Here is an 18,871-nt window from a genome sequence, read left to right as displayed (position 1 = left end):
TCTGTTCAGGCCTTCGATTTCTTCTCTATTCAGTTTTGTTGTGCTGCATGTTTCTAGGAATTTATTAATTTTTTCTAGGTTATGCAAGTTGTTGGTGTATAATAGTTCATAATAGACCCCTAAGATTCTTTTTTGTTTCTAAGGTATCTATTGTAATATCTCCTCTTTCATTTATGATTTTATTTATCTGAGTCTTCTCTCTTTTTTCTTAGTCAAGCCCAGGGTTTGTTGATTTTATCTTTTGAGAAAACAACTGAGTATTGTTGATTTTTTGTTTGTTTTTCTATTCTCGATTTGATTTATTTTTGCTCTAACCTTTATTATTTCCTTCCTTCTTCTAACATTGGGCTTTGTTCTTTTTTCTAGTTCATTAGGTGTAAAGTCAGGATGATTTCTTTGAGATCTTTTATCTTTTTGATGCAAGCGTTTGTTGCTATAGACTTCTCTCAGTACCACTCTTGGTGCATTTCATGATTTGGTATGCTGTGTTTTTGTTTTTATTGGTCCTGAGATAAGTTAAAACTTACTTTTTGATTTCCTCTTTCAATCAACGGTTATTTAAGATGGTTAAATTTTGTTTTGATGTATTTGTAAATTTTCCCATTTTTTCGTATTGTTATTGATTTCTAGTTTCAATCCATTGTGGTTGAAGAGAAACTTGGAATGATTTTAGTCTTAAGTTTGTTAAGACTTGTTTTGCAACTTAAACTGTGATCTGTCCCAGAGAATGTTCCATGTGTGCTTGAGAAGGATATGTATTCTTCTGCTGTTGGGTGGAAAGTTCTTTATATGTCTGTTAGGTCCATTTGGTATATAGTGTTGTTCCTTTATGCTATTTTCTTATTAATTTTCTGACTGGATGGTCTGTCCATTATAGAGTGAGATATTGAAGTCTCCTAATATTTATAGATACATTTTGGCTTATGGTTACCATGGAGTTTGCACTGAACATTTCATAGTTTTAGCAGTTTATTTAAGCTGAAAACAACTTACCTTCAATCACTTGCAGAAACTTTGTATTTACCCACCCTTTCACTTTATGTAATTGATGGCAGATTTTACTTTTTTCCTATGTTTTTCCATTACAAGTTTCTGTGGTTATAGTTATTCTTACAATTTTTGTCTTCTAATTTGTATACTATTATTAAAAGTGATTTATGTGCTACCATTATTCTATGACAATATTCCGTTTGTCTTTGCCTTTAGCAGTGAGATTTATACTTTCATAGCTTTTGTGTTGTTTAGCATTTTTTTCATTTCTACTTGAAGAAATTTTTTTAACACTTCTTGTAAAGCAGGTCTAGTGGTGATGAATTCCCTCACTTTTTGATTGGGAAAGTCTTTACCTATCCTTCATTCTTAAAGGACAGTTTTTCTAGGTAAAAACTGGCTGGCAGGTTTTTTCTTTAACTACTTTGAATGTATCACTACACTGTTTCCTGGCCTGCAAAGTTTCTGCTGAGAAAACTTCCTGATGGGTTTCCTTGTGCATTACAAGTTGCTTTCAAAATTCTCTTTGCCTTTTTTTAAAAAAATAAAGTCATTTTTATTCATATTAAATTCAAGTAAATATACCTTTAAAATAAAAAAAGAAAACCTTTCTTTAACGGAGGGTAAGCTCAATTAAAAGAGATAGTAATAGAGGCCAGATTTGCGATTATGAACATGGGAATCTATCCAGGGCAGGAAATGGGGAGTGAAAGGGCAGAGTGGAGAACAAATGCCAAACACAGTCCTCCCCCCCAAAAAAGCTATGCAAAGTCTTTAAAATAAATCACTGTGAAGACAAAACATTTCTATAAGCTATAGTCACCTAATCTTATATACCACTGTTCTCCATTTCTACTTTATACCTACACTTCATTAGGTCATGCATTGTATGGAATTATTTTTTTTAACTGACAATAGCAGAAAAAGCTTCCCCCTCCACACTCTCTCTCCTCTCTCTAGTTTTGAAGGCTCTGTGCAATTTATTTTGAAATGACAAAGAAGACTTTGAAGATACATATATTACTCCTGATATAACTGTGCAACATAGTAGATGCTAGCCATTGTGGCTAGTTAAATTTATATTTAAATAAATTAAAATAAAATAAAACGTTCTCCCTCAGTCACACTAGCCATATATCAAGCACTCAATAGCTGCACATGGTTAGTGACTATCACAATGGACAGTGCAGTTATTAAGAGTTTCCATCACTGAAGAAAACTCTCTTGGACAGCACTGTTCCAGGTTATGAGAGTTTTAATTTGCCTTACTTTAACCAACTAAATTATTGCCATTCCATGTGGGAAATAATTGAGAAATTACTAAGAAAATGAGATATATAAACCTGTCGGGGAGGAAGAGATTTTCCTCTACCCTCCTACATTCTTCTGGCTGGTCTAAGAATTATGTTGACATGAGGCACATGAACAGGAGAAAATTGAACAAAATTTTAATAACATATATACATGGGAGAGACCCAGGAGAACTGAGTAACTTGCCAAAATGGCCAAAATACTCATTTTAAGTACCACCTTCAGCTAAAGAGAAAAGAGGATATTGGAGGTAGTGGTTTGGGATTTCAAGTGGAAGGAAGACAATACACATGGAGGTGAAAAAGCAAATGAGTGGTAAACAAATGTTTGCTGGGCCAGGCAGAGACTATGGGGCACAGAAAGGAACAGGCTTTGCCAGGTTCCACCCTATCTACACACCTAGTTCATACTACAGTTATCTATCGTGATACTTCCCTTCCTGGAACAGGTTGTATATCTACATTCTTTTAGGCAGTTAAGGGGAAGGTCACATTTTTTTTTCCCTGAGTCTTTTGGGCCTTGATTGTTTTCAGCTTGAAATAATGTGCATTATGGTTTTCTCAGGGTATATGCACAGTAGTGGGATTGCTGCGTCATATGGTAGTTCTATTTTTAGTTTTTTAAGGAACCTCCATACTGTTCTCCATAGTGGCGGTATCAATTTACATTCCCACCAGCAGTGCAAGAGGGTTACCTTTTCTCCACACCCTCTCTAGCATTTATTGTTTGTAGATTTTTTTGATGATGGGCATTCTGACTGGTGTGAGGTGATACCTCATTGTAGTTTTGATTTGCATTTGTCTAATGATTAGTGATGTTGAACATCCTTCCATGTGTTTGTTGGCAATCTGTATGTAGTCTTTGGAGAAATGTCTATTTAGGTCTTCTGCCCATTTTTGGATTGGGTTGTTTGTTTTTTTGATATTGAGCTGCATGAGCTGCTTGTAAATTTTGGAGATTAATCCTTTCTCAGTTGCTTCATTTGCAAATATTTTCTCCCATTCTGAGGTTTGGATTTTCATCTTGTTTATGTTTTCCTTTGCTGTGCAAAAGCTTTTAAGTTTCATTAGGTCCCATTTGTTTATTTTTATTTCCATTTCTCTAGGAGGTGGGTCAAAAGGGATCTTGCTGTGATTTATGTCACAGAGTGTTCTACCTATGTTTTCCTGTAAGACTTTTATAGTGTCTGGCCTTACATTTAGGTCTTTAATCCATTTTGAGTTTATTTTTATGTATGGTGCAAGGGAGTGTTCTAATTTCATTCTTTTACATGTAGCTGTCCAGTTTTCCCAGCACCACTTATTGAAGAGGCTGTCTTTTCTCCATTGTATATTCTAGCCTCCTTTGACAAATATAAGGTGACCATATGTGCATGGGTTTATCTCTGGGCTTTCTATCCTGTTCCATTGATCTATATTACTGTTTTTGTGCCACTACCATACTGTCTTGATTACTGTAGCTTTGTAGTATAGTCTGAAGTCTGGGACCCTGATTCCTCCAGCTCCGTTTTTCTTTCTCAAGATTGGTTTGGCTATTCGGGGTCTTTTGTGTTTCCATACAAATTGTGAAATTTTTTGTTCTAGTTCTGTGAAAAATGCGATTGGTATTTTGATAGGGATTGCATTGAATCTGTAGATTGTTTTGGGTAATAGAGTCATTTTCACAATGTTTATTCTTCCAATCCAAGAACATGGTATATCTCTCCATCTGTTTGTATCATCTTTAATTTGTTTCATCAGTCTCTTATAGTTTTCTGCATACAGGTCTTTTGTCTCCTTAGGTAGATTTATTCCTAGGTATATGATTCTTTTTATTGCAGTGGCAAATGGGAGTGTTTCCTTAATTTCTCTTTCAGGTTTTTCATCATAAGTGTATAGGAATGCAAGAGATTTGTGTGCATTAATTTTGTATCCTGCTACTTTACCAAATTCATTGATTAGCTCTAGTATTTTTCTGGTAGCATCTTTAGGATTCTCTATGTATAGTATCATGTCATTTGCAAACAGTAACAGATTTAATTTTTCTTTTCCTATTTGGATTCCTTTTATTTATTTTTATTCTCTGATTACTGTGGCTAAAAATTCCAAAACTATGTTGAATAATAGTGATAAGAGTGGGCAACCTTGTCTTTTTCCTGATCTTAGAGGAAATGGTTTCAGTTTTTCACCACTGAGAATGATGTTGGCTGTGGGTTTGTCATATATGGCCTTTATTATGTTGAGGAAAGTTCCCTCTATGCCTACTTTCTGCAGGGTTTTTATCATAAATGGGTGTTGAATTTTGTTGAAAGCTTTTCCTGCATCTATTGAGATGAACATATGGTTTTTATCCTTTAATTTGTTAATATGGTGTATCACATTGATTTATTTGCATATACTGAAGAATCCTTGCATTCCTGGCATGAACCCCACTTGATCATGGTGTATGATCCTTTTAATGTGCTGTTGGATTCGGTTTGCTAGTATTTTGTTGAGGTTTTTGCATCTATGTTCATCAGTGATACTGGCCTCTAGTTTTCTTTTTTCGTGACATCTTTGTCTGGTTTTGGTATAAGGGTGATGGTGACCCCGTAGAATAAGTTTGGGAATGTTCCTCCCTCTGCTATATTTTGGAAGAGTTTGAGAATGATAGGAGTTAGCTCTTCTATAAATATTTGATAGAATTCGCTTGTGAAGCCATCTGGTCCTGGGGTTTTGTTTGTTGGAAGATTTTAAATCACAGTCTCAATTTCAGTGCTTATGATTGGTCTGTTTATATTTTCTACTTCTTCCTGGTTCAGGCTCAGAAGGTTGTGCTTTTCTAAGAATTTGTCTATTTCTTCCAGGTTGTCCATTTTTTTGGCATATAGTTGCTTGTAGTAATCTCTCATGATCATTGGATATCTGCAGTGTCAGTTGTTAGCTCTCCTTTTTCTTTTCTAATTATGTTGATTTGAGTCTTCTCCCTTTTTTTCTTCATGAGTCTGGCTAATGGTTTATCAATTTTGTTTATCTTCTCAAAGAATCAGGTTTTAGTTTTATTGATCTTTGCTATCGTTTTCTTCATTTCTTTTTCATTTATTTCTGATCTGATCTTTATGATTTCTTTCCTTCTGCTAACTTTGGGGTTTTTTTGTTCTTCTTTCTCTAATTGCTTTAGGTGTAAGGTTAGGTTGTTTATTTGAGATGTTTCTTCTTTCTTTAGGTAGGATTGTATTGCTATAAACTTCCCTCTTAGAACTGCTTTTGCTGCATCCCATAGGTTTTGGGTCGTTGTGTTTTCATTGTCATTTGTTTCTAGGTATTTTTTGATTTCCTCTCTGATATCTTTGGTGATCTCTTGGTTATTTAGTAGTGTATTGTTTAACCTCCATTTGTTTGTATCTTTTACAGATTTTTTTCCTGTAATTGATATCTAGTCTCATAGCATTGTGGCTGGAAAAGATACTTGATATGATTTCAATTTTCTTAAATTTACCAAGGCTTGATTTGTGACCCAAGATATGATCTATCCTGGAGAATGTTCGATGGACACTTGAGAAGAAGGTGTATTCTGTTGTTTTTGGATGGAATGTCCTATAAATATCAATTAAGTGCATCTTGTTTAATGTATCATTTAAAGCTTGTGTTTCCTTATTTATTTTCATTTTGGATGATCTGTCCATTGGTGAAAGTCGGGTGTTAAAGTCCCCTAATACGATTGTCTTACTGTTGATTTCGCCTTTTATGGCTGTTAGCATTTGCCTTATGTCTTGAGGTGCTCCTATGTTGGGTGCATAAATATTTACAATTGTTATATCTTCTTCTTGGATTGATCCCTTGATCATTATGTAGTGTCCTTCTTTGTCTCTTGTAATACTCTTTATTTTAAAGTCTAATTTGTTTGATATGAGAAGTGCTACTCCAGCTTTCTTTTGGTTTCCATTTGCATGGAATATCTTTTTCCATCCCCTCACCTTCAATCTGTATGTGTCCCTAGGGCTGTAGTGGGTCTCTTGTAGACAGCATATATATGGGACTTGTTTTTGTATCCATTCAGCCAGTCTATGTCTTTTGGTTGGAGCATTTAATCCATTTACATTTAAGGTAGTTATCGACATGTATGTTTCTATTACAATTTCTATTGTAATAGAAATATTCTATTTCTATTACTACAATCAATTAATTGATTTGGGTTTGTTATTGTAGGTTGTTTCCTTCTCTTGTGTTTTCTGACTTGAGAAGTTCCTTTAGCATTTGTTGTAAAGCTGGTTTGGTGGTGATGAATTCTTTTAGCTTTTGCTTCTCTGTATAGGTTTTAATTTCTCTGTTGAATCTGAATGAGATCCTTGCCTGGTAGAGTAATCTTGGTTTTAGGTTTTTCTCTTTCATCACTTTAAATATGTCCTGCCACTCCCTTCTGGCTTGCAGAGTTTCTGCTGAAAGATCATCTGTTAACCTTATAGGGATTCCCTTGTATATATTTGTTTTTTCCCCTTGCTGCTTTTGATATTTTTACTTTGTATTTAATTTTTGATAGTTTGGTTAATATCTGTCTTGGCCTGTTTTTCCTTGGATTTATCCTGTATGGGACTCTCTGTGTTTCCTGGACTTGATTGACTATTTCCTTTCCCATATTAGCAAAGTTTTCAACTATAATCTCTTCAAATATTTTCTCAGTCCCTTTCTTTTTCACTTCTTCTTCTGGGACCCCTATAATTTGAATGTTGGTGTGTTTAATGTTGTCCCAGAAGTCTCTGAGACTGTCCTCAATTCTTTTCATTGTTTTTTTCTTTATTCAGCTCTGTGGTAGTTATTCCCACTATTTTATCTTCCAGGTCACTTATCCATTCTTCTGCCTCAGTTATTCCACGATTGATTCCTTGTAGAGAATTTTTAATTCCATTTATTGTGGTGTTTGTTCTTTAGTTCTAGGTCTCTGTTAAACATTTCTTGTATTTTCTCCATTCTATTTCCAAGATTTTGGATCATCTTTACTATCATTACTCTGAATTCTTTTTCAGGTAGACTGCCTATTTTCTCTTTTTTTTTTTTTCTGTACGCAGGCCTCTCACTCTTGTGGCCTCTCCCATTGTGGAGCACAGGCTCCAGATGCGCAGGCTCAGTGGCCATGACTCATGGGCCCAGCCGCTCCATGGCCTGTGGTACCTCCCGGACCGGGGCGTGAACCTGTGTCCCCTGCATCAGCAGATGGACTCTCAACCACTGCACCACCAGGGAAGCCCCCTATTGCCTCTTAATTTGTTTGGTCTGGTGGGTTTTTACCTTGCTTCTTCATCTGCTGTGTTTCTCTGTCTTCTCATTTTGCTTAACTTTCTGTGTTTGGGTATCATTTTCACAGGCTGCAGGTTTGTAGTTCCTGTTGTTTTTGTTGTGTGCCCCCAGTGGCTTAGGTTGGTTCAGTGGGTTGTGTAGCCTTCCAATTGGAGGGGACTTGTGCCTTTGTTCTGGTGGATGAGGCTGGATCTTGTCTTTCTGGTGGGCAGGACCACGTCCGATGGTGTGTTCTGGGGTGTCTTTGACCTTATTATGATTTTAGGCAGCCTCTCTGCTAATGGGCTGTGTTGTGTTCCTGTGTTGCTAGTTGTTTGGCATTGGGTGTCCAGCACTGTAGCTTTCTGGTCGTTGAGTGGAGCTGTGTCTTAGCATTGAGATGGAGATCTCTGGAAAAGTTTTCGCCATTTGATATTACGTGCAGGTGGGAGGTCTCTGGTGGACCAATGTCCTGAACTTGGCTCTCCCACCTCAGAGGCACAGGCCTGACACCCACCTGGAGCACCAAGACCCTTTCAGCCACACGGCTCAGAAGAAAAGGGAGAAGAAGAATGAAACAAACAAATAAACAATAAAATAAAGTTATTAGAATAAAAAGTATTATTAAAAATAAAAAATTAAAACGTCATAAAAAAAAGAAAGAAAGAAGAGAGCAACCAAACCAATAAACAAATCCACGAATGATAACAAGTGCTAAAAACTGTACTAAAAAGAACCCCCCAAAACGGACAGACAGAACCGTGTCACAAAAGGTAAAAGCAAAAGTATACAGATAAAATCACACAAAGAATCATACACATACACACTCACAAAAAGAGAAAAATAAAATAAAATATATATCTTGTGGTAAGTCTGAGGTCTTCTGCCAGCATTCAGTAGGTTTTCTGTAGGGGTTGTTCCACATGTAGATGTATTTCTGATGTATTTGTGGGGAGGAAGTTGATCTCCATGTCTTACTTCTCCAGCATCTTGAAGTTCTCTCCAGCCATTATTTCTTTAAATAAGCTTTCTGCCCCTTTCCTATCCTTCTGGACTCTCATTATGTGTATCTTATTCCGTTTGATGGCTTCACATAAGTCTCATATACTTTTTTCACTCTTTTAAATTGTTTTTTCTTTTTGTCCCTCTAGCTGGATAATTTCAAATGACCTCTTTTTGAGTTCTCTGATTATTTCTTCTACATGATTGAGTCTTTCATTATGTTCTACCCTGAATTTTTCAGTTCAGTCATCATATTCTTTAGCTCCAAGATTTATGTTTGGTTCTTTTTTTATGCTATTTCTTTATTAAAACTTCTCATTTTGTTTACATATTGTTTTCCTGATTCTATTTAGCTGTCCACCTATGTTCTCTGGTGGCTTATTGAATTTCTTTACGATGATTATTTTAAATACTTTGTCCAGTAGTTCACAGATTTTCAGTTCCTTAGGGTTGGCTACAGAGCTTTATTATTTTCATTTTGGTGGTGTCATGTTTGCCTAACTCTTCATGATCCTTGTAGCTTTGCATTGATGTCTGTGCATCTGAAGGAGCAGACACCTCTTAAAATCTTTAAGGAACTGGTTTTGCCTAGTAAAAGCTTCTCCTACTGGATTTCCAGAATGATGGGACTGTCTCTGGGACTGTGGTCAAACAGGACTGGAGCTGGATTACAGGGCTGCTTTTAGGGTCTGCAGTTGGGTCCATGGTCGGTGGCCTGTTACTGAGGGTGCTGATGGAGTGGCTCCTCCTGTGTTCCTTGGTGGATGGGGCTGGTGGGAGGATCTCAGACAAGTGGGGATGGAGCCAAGTCCACAGAGGAATGTGGCAGCTTTTGAAACTACAGCTGGTACCACACCAGTCAGTGGGCCTGCCACTAGGGCCTTCCTTGTCCAAGTACCCTCCTTGGTCTTGGGTTCCACTGGGATTTCACAGCCTCCTACCTAGTCCCAAGGCTCCTACAAAGGAACTTTTACCCATGGATGGCAGTCAAATCATTGTTTCTGTCTGGGGGAAGGGTGCTGGGGATTTCCTATTCTGCTTTCTGGTCAATGTCATTCTTTAGCTTTATGGTTCTAAAGATTGGCTTCTTCTAGAGTACTCTGAGAAGCCTCAATTTGATATCCCCTAGTGGAATACATTTAAAATTTTATGGAACTCTGAATTGTTTCTTTAGTTGTGAATGTGAAAGTATTAACTTCCTGGAGTTTCCCGGATGTGTTTATTGTTAATAGTAACTGATAAAGTTTCTTCCAATGAGGATCAAGAGCAGGTTTTTTTTTTATATCTCTTCTAGTAGATGAAATTCCTGGCTAAAGATCATAAAGAGGCATTTTGGGAAGACTTGGTTGAGAGGTGGACTTAACCTGCTGGTGATAGGACTGGGTACGTGTATGAGTCTTCTGAAATATTTTGCCATGTCTATATACAATAGAGTATAATCTAGAATTGGAGATGAAATCCCTAAATTCATGGGCTTTACTAATTCATAGGGGGATAATCAATATGTCCCCAAGGAAGTGGAAACTATGGCTTCATGAGATCTAGCAGGAGTACAATTGGCCAAGGGAGCACAAGGGTTTCTTAAAATGTTGCTAATTTTAACTTAAGGATGCCATTGGTTCTGTTAACCTCTCTAGGAGATTGAGGCTGGTAAGGACAGTATAGCTTATGAGTAAGGGGCAATGCCTTAGAGAACTCTTTTATGATGGTTCCTGTAAAATATGTGCCTTGGTCACTGGTATGATCCAGGTTGGAAACACAATAGCAAGCAGCTTTTTAGCAACTGTAAGGACTGTAGATATTCAACCTGGAAATGATTTAACCCATCCTGAAAATAGATTTAGACCTGTTCAAATCTCATGAAGAGTGGAAGCTGGGGAAAAAAACCTATCTGTAGGTGTTCAAAGGGCCTTTGAAACATTTTTCTTGGCTATGTCCCATTTTTACAGTTTTTCCAGGATCATGTTTTTGACAGATGACATACGACCTGGAAATAACCTCAGATGTGTTTTAAACAAAATTGTGGTAATACATATAACATAAAATACCCATTTTAAGTGTACAGTTCAGTAGTATTAAGTATATTTGCACTGTTGTGTAACCAGTCTCCATAACTTTTTATCTTGCAAAACTAACAGTCTGTACTCTTTTTTTTTTTGCGGTACACGGGCCTCTCACTGCTGTGGCCTCTCCCATTGCGGAGCACAGGCTCCAACGCGCAGACCCAGTGGCCATGGCTTACGGGCCCAGCCGCTCTGCGGCATGTGGGATTTTCCCAGACTGGGGCACGAACCCGCGTCCCCTGCACCGGCAGGCAGACTCTCCACCACTGCGCCACCAGGGAAGCCCAACAGTCTACTTTTTAAACAACTCCTCATTGCCCCCTCTCTCCAGCCTCTGGAAACCACCATTCGACTTTTGTTTCTATGAGTTTGACTACTCTAGATACCTCATGTAAGTAAAATCATACAGTATTTATCTTTTGTAACTTGTTTATTTCACTTAGCATAATGTCCTCAGTATTCACCCATGTTGTAACGTGTGTCAGAATTTCCTTCCTTTTGAAGGCTGAGTAATATTCCATTGTATGCATCTACATTTTGTTTATCAATTCATCCTTTTATGAACATTCGGGCTGCTTCCACCTTTGGTTATTGTGAATAATGTTGCAATCAATAGGAGTGTACAAATATCTCTTTGAGATCCTGTTTTCAATTCTTTTGGATATATAGTCAAAATTCCTGGATTATACAGTAGTTCTATTTTTTCTTTTCTTTTTTTATTGTGGTACGCGGGCCTCTCACTGCTGTGGCCTCTCCCGTTGCGGAGCGCAGGCTCCGGACACGCAGGCTCAGCGGCCATGGCTCACGGGCCCAGCCGCTCTGTGGCATGTGGCATCCTCCCGGACCAGGGCACGAACCCACGTCCCCTGCACCGGCAGGCGGACTCTCAACCACTGCGCCACCAGGGAAGCCCAGTAGTTCTATTTGTAATTCTTTGAAGAACTGACATACCATTTCCCATGAAGGCTACACCATTTTCATTCTGACCAACAGTGTACAATGGTCTCAAAATTTCCACATCCTTGCCAACACTTGGTTTTTTTCTGTTTTCTTTTTCTTTTAATAGCAAACCCCCTAATAGGTGTGAGGTGGCATCTCATGGTAGTTTGCATTTCCCTAATGATTAGTGATGTTGAACACCTTTTCATATGCTTCCTGTACGCTTATATATATTTGTATATTTTCTTTGGAGAAATGACTATCAAGTCTTTTTCCCATTTAAATGTCAGGTATTTTTTCCTGTTGAGTTGTAGTTCTTAATGTATTCTGGATATTAATCACATAGCAGATATGCAAATATTTTCCTATTCTATAGGTTGCCTTTCCACTCTATTAATAGTGTCCTTTTATACACAAAAGTTTTAAATTTTGATGTAGTCCAATTTATCTATTTTACTTTTGTTGTCTGTCTTTTGGTATCATATCCAAGAAATCAAGTTCAATATAATGAAGCTTTCCCCTTATGTTTTCATGTAAGAGTTTTATAGTTTTAAGTCTTATGTTTAGGTATTTGATCCATTTTGAGTTAATTTTTGTATACAGTGTAAGGTAAGGGTTCAACTTCATTTATTATTTGCATGTGGATATCTAGTTTTTCCCAACAACAAAAAAATTTTTATTGAAATATAATTGAAGAACAATATTATGTTGGTTTCAGATGCACTAAATAGTGATTTTACATTTGCATACATTATGAAATAATCACCACGATAAGTCTAGTAATCATCTGTTCCCATACAACATTATTACAATAGTACTGACCAAATCCCTTATGCTGTATATTATATCCCCATGGCTTGTTTATTTTATAACTGGAGGGTTGTACCTCTTAATCCCCTTTACTTATTTCAAAACTCCCGCCACCCCAACCAAATTGTTTGAAAAGGTTATCCTTTCCCCATTGAGTAGACTTGGCACCCTTGCTGAATTTCATTATACAATATATGCAAGAGTTTGTTTCTGGGCTATGTATTCTAATCAATTGGTCTGTTTTTATGCCAGCACCACACTGATTTGATTACTGTAGCTATGTAATAAATTTTGAAATCAGGAAATGTGAGAGCTCTAACTTTATTCTTCTTTTTCAAGATTGTTTTGGCTATTTGGGGCTCTTTGAGATTCCATATGAATTTAGGGTGGGTTTTTCTATGTATGCAAAAAAACTGTTGGCATTTTTACCCATATTTTAATTAATGAATTAATTATGCCTATTTTATATTGAACTATAGTGGGCTTACAATATTAGTTTCAACTATACAACATAGTGATTCAATATTTCTATAGATTATACTTCATGTAAAGTTATTATATAATATTGGTCGTATTACCTGTACTGTACATTACATCCTTGTCACTTATTTATTTTATATCTAGTAGTTTGTACCTTATAATTCCCTTTACCTATATTGTCTCTCCCCACACAACCCTCTCTCCTCTGGTAACAGTTTGTTCTCTACATCTGTGAGTCTATTTCTGAATTGTAATATTTATTTGTTTTATTTTTTAGATTCCACATATAAGTGAAAACATGAAGTATTTGTTCAACTTATTTCACTAAGCATAATACACTCTAGGTCCATCCATGTTGTCACAAATGGCAAAATTTTATTCTTTTTTATGGCTGAGTAATATTCCATTATATGTATATTATGTCTGAGTAATATTCCATTACATATATGTATATATATTTATATATACCACATCTTCTTTATCCATTCATCTGTTGATAGATACTTATGTTGCTTCCATATCTTGGCATTCTGCTGTGAACATTGGGGTACATATATCTTTTCAAAGTAGTGTTTTCATTTTCTTTGGATATATACCCAGGAGGGTAATTGCTGGATCATATGGTTGTTCTATTTTTAATTTTTTGAGGAACCTTTGTACTGTTTTCCATAGTGGCTGCACCAATTCACATTCCCGCCAACAGTGTACTAGTGTACCTTTTCTCCATGTCCTTGCCAACACTTATTATTTCTTGTCTTTTTGATGATAGTCATTCTGACAGGTGTGAAGTGGTATCTCATTGTGGTTTTGATTTGCATATCCCTCATGATTAAATGTGTTGAGCATTTTTTCATGTGCCTATTGGCCATCTGTATGTCTTCTCTGGAAAAATGTCTATTTGGATCCTCTTCATGTTTCATAATCAGGTAGTTTTTATCTTTTCATATTGAGTTGTATGAGTTCTTTATATTTTTTCAATATTAATCCTGTGTTGGATATATCGTTTGTGACTATCTTCTTTATTCAGTAGATGGGCTTTTCATTTTGTTGATGGTTTCTTTCACTTTACAGAAGCTTTTTAGTTAGATGTAGTCCATTTTTTTGTTTGTTTGTTTTCTTTTCCTAAGGAGACAGATTAAAAAAAAATACCGCTAAAAACTATGTCAAAAAGCATACTGCCTATATTTTCTTTGAAGAATTTTACAGTTTCAGGTTCTTACATTTAGGTTTTTAATCCATTTTGAGTTTATTTTTCTACATGGTGTGAGAAAATGTTCTAATTTTGTTCTTTTACATGTAGCTTTCCAACTATCCCAACACCCTTTGTTGCAGAGACTGGCTTTTCCTCATTATATATTCTTGCCCCCCTCATTGTAGGTTAATTGACCACGTGTGCATGAGTTTATTTCTGGGATTTCTATTCTGTTCCATTGACCTATTTATCTGTTTCTGTGCCAGTACCATACTGTTTGGATTACTCTAGCTTTCTAGTGTAGCCTGAAGCCAGGGAGCATGATACCTCCAGCTTTGTTCTTTTTCTCAAGATTAACTATTTGAGGTCTTTTGTGATTTCATATAAATTTTAGAATTATTTTTCTAGTTATGTGAAAAATGTGTGTTTATTGATAGGAATTGCAATAAATTTGTAGATTGTTTTGAGTAGCTGGGACATTTTAACAATATTAATTCTTCCAATCCATAAACATGGGATATCTTTCCATTTATTTATATTGACTTCTATTGCCTTCATCAATGTGTTATAATTTTCAGAGTGTAGGTCTTTCATCTCTTTGGCTAAATTTACTCTTAGGTGTTTTATTCCTTTTGATGCAATTGTAAATGGGATTGTTTTCTTGATTTATATTTCTGATAGTTTATTATCAGTATATAGAAAGGCAACAGACTTCTAAATATTAATTTTGTATCCTGCAACTTTACTGAATTTATTTATTAGTTCTAACAGGTTTTTTTGTGAAGTCTTTAGGGTTTTTTTTTGTATATAGTATCATGTAATCTGTAAATAGTGACAGCTTTATTTCTTCCCTTCCAATTTGGATACCTTTTCTTTTTCTTGTCTGATTGCTGTCACTAGGACTTCCGATACTATGTTAAATAGGAATGGCAACAGTGGGCATCCTTGTCTTGTTTCTGATCTTGGAGGAAAAGATTTCAGTTTTTTTGGCCAATGAGTATGATGTGAGCGTGGCTTAGTCATGTATGGCCTTTATTATGTTGAGGTATGTTCCCTCTATACCCACTTTGTTGAGAGTTTTTATCATGAATGTATGTTGAATTTTGTCAAATGCATTTTATGCATACATGAGATGACCATGTAATTTTTATCCTTTGTTTTGTTAATGTGTTGTATCACATCACTTGATTTGTGAATATGAATTCATCCTTTAATCCATGGAATAAATCTCACTAGATTGTGGTGTAAGATCCTCTTTATGTATTGGTGAATTCAGTTTGCTAATATTGTGTGGAGGATTTTTGCATGTAGTTTATCAATGATATTGGCATGTAATTTTCTTTTTTTTAGTGTCTTTTTCTGTTTCTGGTATCGGGGTAATGCTGGCCTTGTAGAATGAGTTTCAAAGTGTTCTCCCCACATCAACTGTTTGGAGTAGTTTGTGAAGAATAGGTATAACTTTTCCTTAAGTATTTGGTAGAATTTCCATATGAACCTCTCCATATAATGTCATGGAGAGTAGATACCCACCCTACAAATCACATGTGCTCCATCTATTTACCCAGCTCCTTCTGAACCCCTGGCAACCACTGACCTTTTTACTGTCTCTATAGTTTTGCCTTTTTCAGAATGTATATAGTTGGATTCACACAGTATATGGTCTTTTCAGACTGACTTCTGTAACTTAGCAATATGCCTTTAGGATTATTCTATTTATTGCTTGGCTTGGTAGTTCATTTCCTTTTTTTCTTAACTTGAATAATATTCCTATATTATATATATATATACAATATATATGTATTATATAATATATATAGATATATAGATTCTGTATAATCACAGATATTTCTCCACCTATTGAAAGACATCTTAGTTGTTTCCAGTTTTAGGAGCAATGGGTTTTTGATAGTTCTCATCAAGCTGAGTTAAAATCTCAAACACTTGTCAGATAGCTTATTCACAAATAGACACAAGATTTCTTAGTAGTTAGACTTGAATAGAGAAAGAGGCAGTTGAACAGTCTTCTTCAGGTTACAGAAGACCTCTTCACAGTTGAGTTCCCCAGGATAGGGTCTCTTACTGAGGGGAGTGTCAATTCATAAAGAGGTGTTTCTGTCTAATAAAACTTGTACCCATTGTCTGCAAATATTCAGTTAAAACCAGAAATACTCTCAGTTGTCTTTTGTGAGGCGTCTAGGATATGTTTGAATTGTCTTTATCAGAAAAGAAGTTTTTCCTCTCCTGAAATGGGTGTACTCTAAATAATGGACTGCATTTTGGCAAAATTATAACTTATATTTGAAATTTTATGCCTCCTTTTTGGTAAGGCTGGGGTAAGTCAATGGAATCCTTTTACAGGCTTCCTTGTTCTTTGAACAAAGTAAATTATCTTACACATTGTATTAAGAACTGAATCAGAAGGGAAATTTAGACCTTTTAAGTGATGATCCAGAACCAGGGAAAAATAGAAGGGGGTTCCAATGTACTCCAGGGGCATGACTGTCCAGGTATATTATTGTCCTCCTCAGGTGAAGGCGAAAAGGTATTGACTGCCTTGGTCTAGAAACACACTGAAAGAGGCAGAGGAGAGATTCATTAGAGTGAAGCAAGTGGTTTCATGTGGAATTGATGATAAAATGGTTTTTGGGTAAATTTTTGTCAGGAAGTGAGGTACCTATTTTATTTATACCTATTTTATTGATGGCCTTAAGGTCTCGAACAAATCAAAATCCTTGTCTGTTTGGCTTCATTTCTTGCTGGATGAGAGTGTTACAAAGGGAGTGCATGGGAAGACCTTTGTAGAAGGCATTCAACTATACGTTTGAGCTCTTCTTTTGGCATCAAGGGATATTGTGAGAAGTTTGGGTAATGGTTTTGTAGAATGTATCTGAACTTTAATAAGTTCTGCTCCCATTATCTTTACTACATCAGTGAAATTTCTAACTCATAAAGGTCAGATGTTGTGTCAAGACATTTATCGGGAGTATCTATCAAATATAATGCGGAATGTAAAGGTATATTCACACCAGATACAACTGATTATGAATAGAGAGCTCCTCTGAAAACTCAAGAAATAGTCCCTCTGGTGTGCTTCTAATAAACAGTTCTATGTGTAAAGTTAAGTTCTACCTTGTTAGATTAGCAAGTGTGTTGTCATGGAGCAGGAAGGAATGTTTTCAGTCAGAGGGCCCAAGGGTTACATGTAAAGGCTGAGAGACAGGGAAAATCTGTGAATTATTTGAAATACTGATCACGTGTGTGGGACGTTTATACCAAGGAAGAGGACGAGCAAAGGTGGCAGGGCTTGTTATAGAAAGAGTAGCAGTTGCATTGATTTTTATTGGAAATGTTTCAGGTATGATTTTGAGGAGACTTTTGCCCAACTTTTCAGGCTTGTTATTGAACCCTTAGGTTTATTGTGGTAAGAGAGATCCTGCAGGTCCTTTCCTGGGTCAGTCCAGTCTGCTTTGCCATCCAGAAATGAGCATCGGCAGTTCTGACCAATATGTGCATGAGTGATTTGTGTCAAGACAATTCTGGGGCTTATGCACCCAAAAGAACGCTAAATTCTTCTCTGAATATTTGCTGGTGTTGTCTGAATTTAGAGACATTTTTACAAATAGCTCTTAATTCAGCTCAGGTCCAAGGTTTAAACTCTGAAGTTGTCTGGTGCATGGGGGTGGATCTTCAGAGACAGCTAGCATTTTGGGTGCTTGGGAGGTTTGTTGGGCAAAGGCAGGGGACCTGGAAAAGGGGAATTAAAAGACGAGTCAGTGGAATTTCAGAAGGAGAGAGAATGGCAGGAGATGAGGCAGAGGGAGATCTGGGAAAGGCAACTGGAGGACTTAATAGAGAAATAAGTCTAGTTGTTTTTCAAATTGGTCATTAGCTTTGGCCAGAGAATTTTTTTTTTTTTTTTTTTTTTTGCGGTATGCAGGCCTCTCACTGCTGTGGCCTCACCCGTTGTGGAGCACAGGCTCCGGACGTGCAGGCTCAGCAGCCATGGCTCTCGGGCCCAGCCACTCCGCGGCACGTGGGATCCTCCCAGACCGGGCACGAACCTGTGTCCCCTGCATTGGCAGACGGACTCTCAACCACTGCACCACCAGGGAAGCCCCAGAGAATGTTTTAATGAAGCAGCTTTTGATTCAGAGTTTTGTTTGGAAGCCTCCTTACGCCAAATCAAAATATGCTGCCCATTGAAACTGAGAAATCTTCTCCCCTTCTTATTGAAGGAGCCTCTCAAATGCACAATTTTGTTCAAGCCAAATCCTCCTTAGTGAAGCTATGAGGAGTTGAGTGAGATGACATGTAAGAAGCAGGCATCTTTCCTGGAAGAGTAGAAGCTCTACATTTAAACTACCCCATAAGAGCTGGCAATGGTGGATAAATGAGGTGCTTGTACATCTCATGACTTAGGCCCCAACGTGACTTCTCTGAATGAAGACTCCAGAGCCTCCACCACCTGACATCAAAGAGAACACTCTTTCTGGATTAAAGCCAAACTTTCAGGGCAAAAGAAAATCAGGAGAAGAAAACCTCATTTGGTTTTATTGAATACCCACTGCAAAGTGTGTGCAAATGGATGCCAGTCTGATGAGAATGGAGTTCTGCCATTTGCAACAACGTGGATGGACCTAGAGTGTATTCTGCCTAATGAAATTAGTCAGACAGAGAAAGACATATACTCTATGCTATCACTCATATGTGGAAGCTAGAAAATAAAACAAATAAATGCATAGAATAAAACATATAATGAGAGAACAAAGTAGTGGTTGTCACCGGAGAGAGGGGAGAGAGGAACAAGATAGGGTAGAGGACTGAGAGATTAAAACTACTGTGTATGCAGTAAG

General features: G+C 36.7%; 1 pseudogene; it reads left to right on the top strand.

Moving 5' to 3' along the window:
• Positions 1-17,208, top strand: part of LOC101287490 (proline-rich protein 23B-like) — a 41,691-nt pseudogene extending 24,483 nt beyond the window's left edge.
• The last annotated feature ends 1,663 nt before the right edge of the window (positions 17,209-18,871 follow it).

The sequence above is a fragment of the Orcinus orca genome, chromosome 5 (genome assembly GCF_937001465.1).
Source record: "Orcinus orca chromosome 5, mOrcOrc1.1, whole genome shotgun sequence".
Lineage (NCBI taxonomy): Eukaryota > Metazoa > Chordata > Mammalia > Artiodactyla > Delphinidae > Orcinus > Orcinus orca.
The sequence above is the reverse complement of the archived record's forward strand: the minus strand, read 5'-3'. Positions and strand labels throughout refer to the sequence as shown.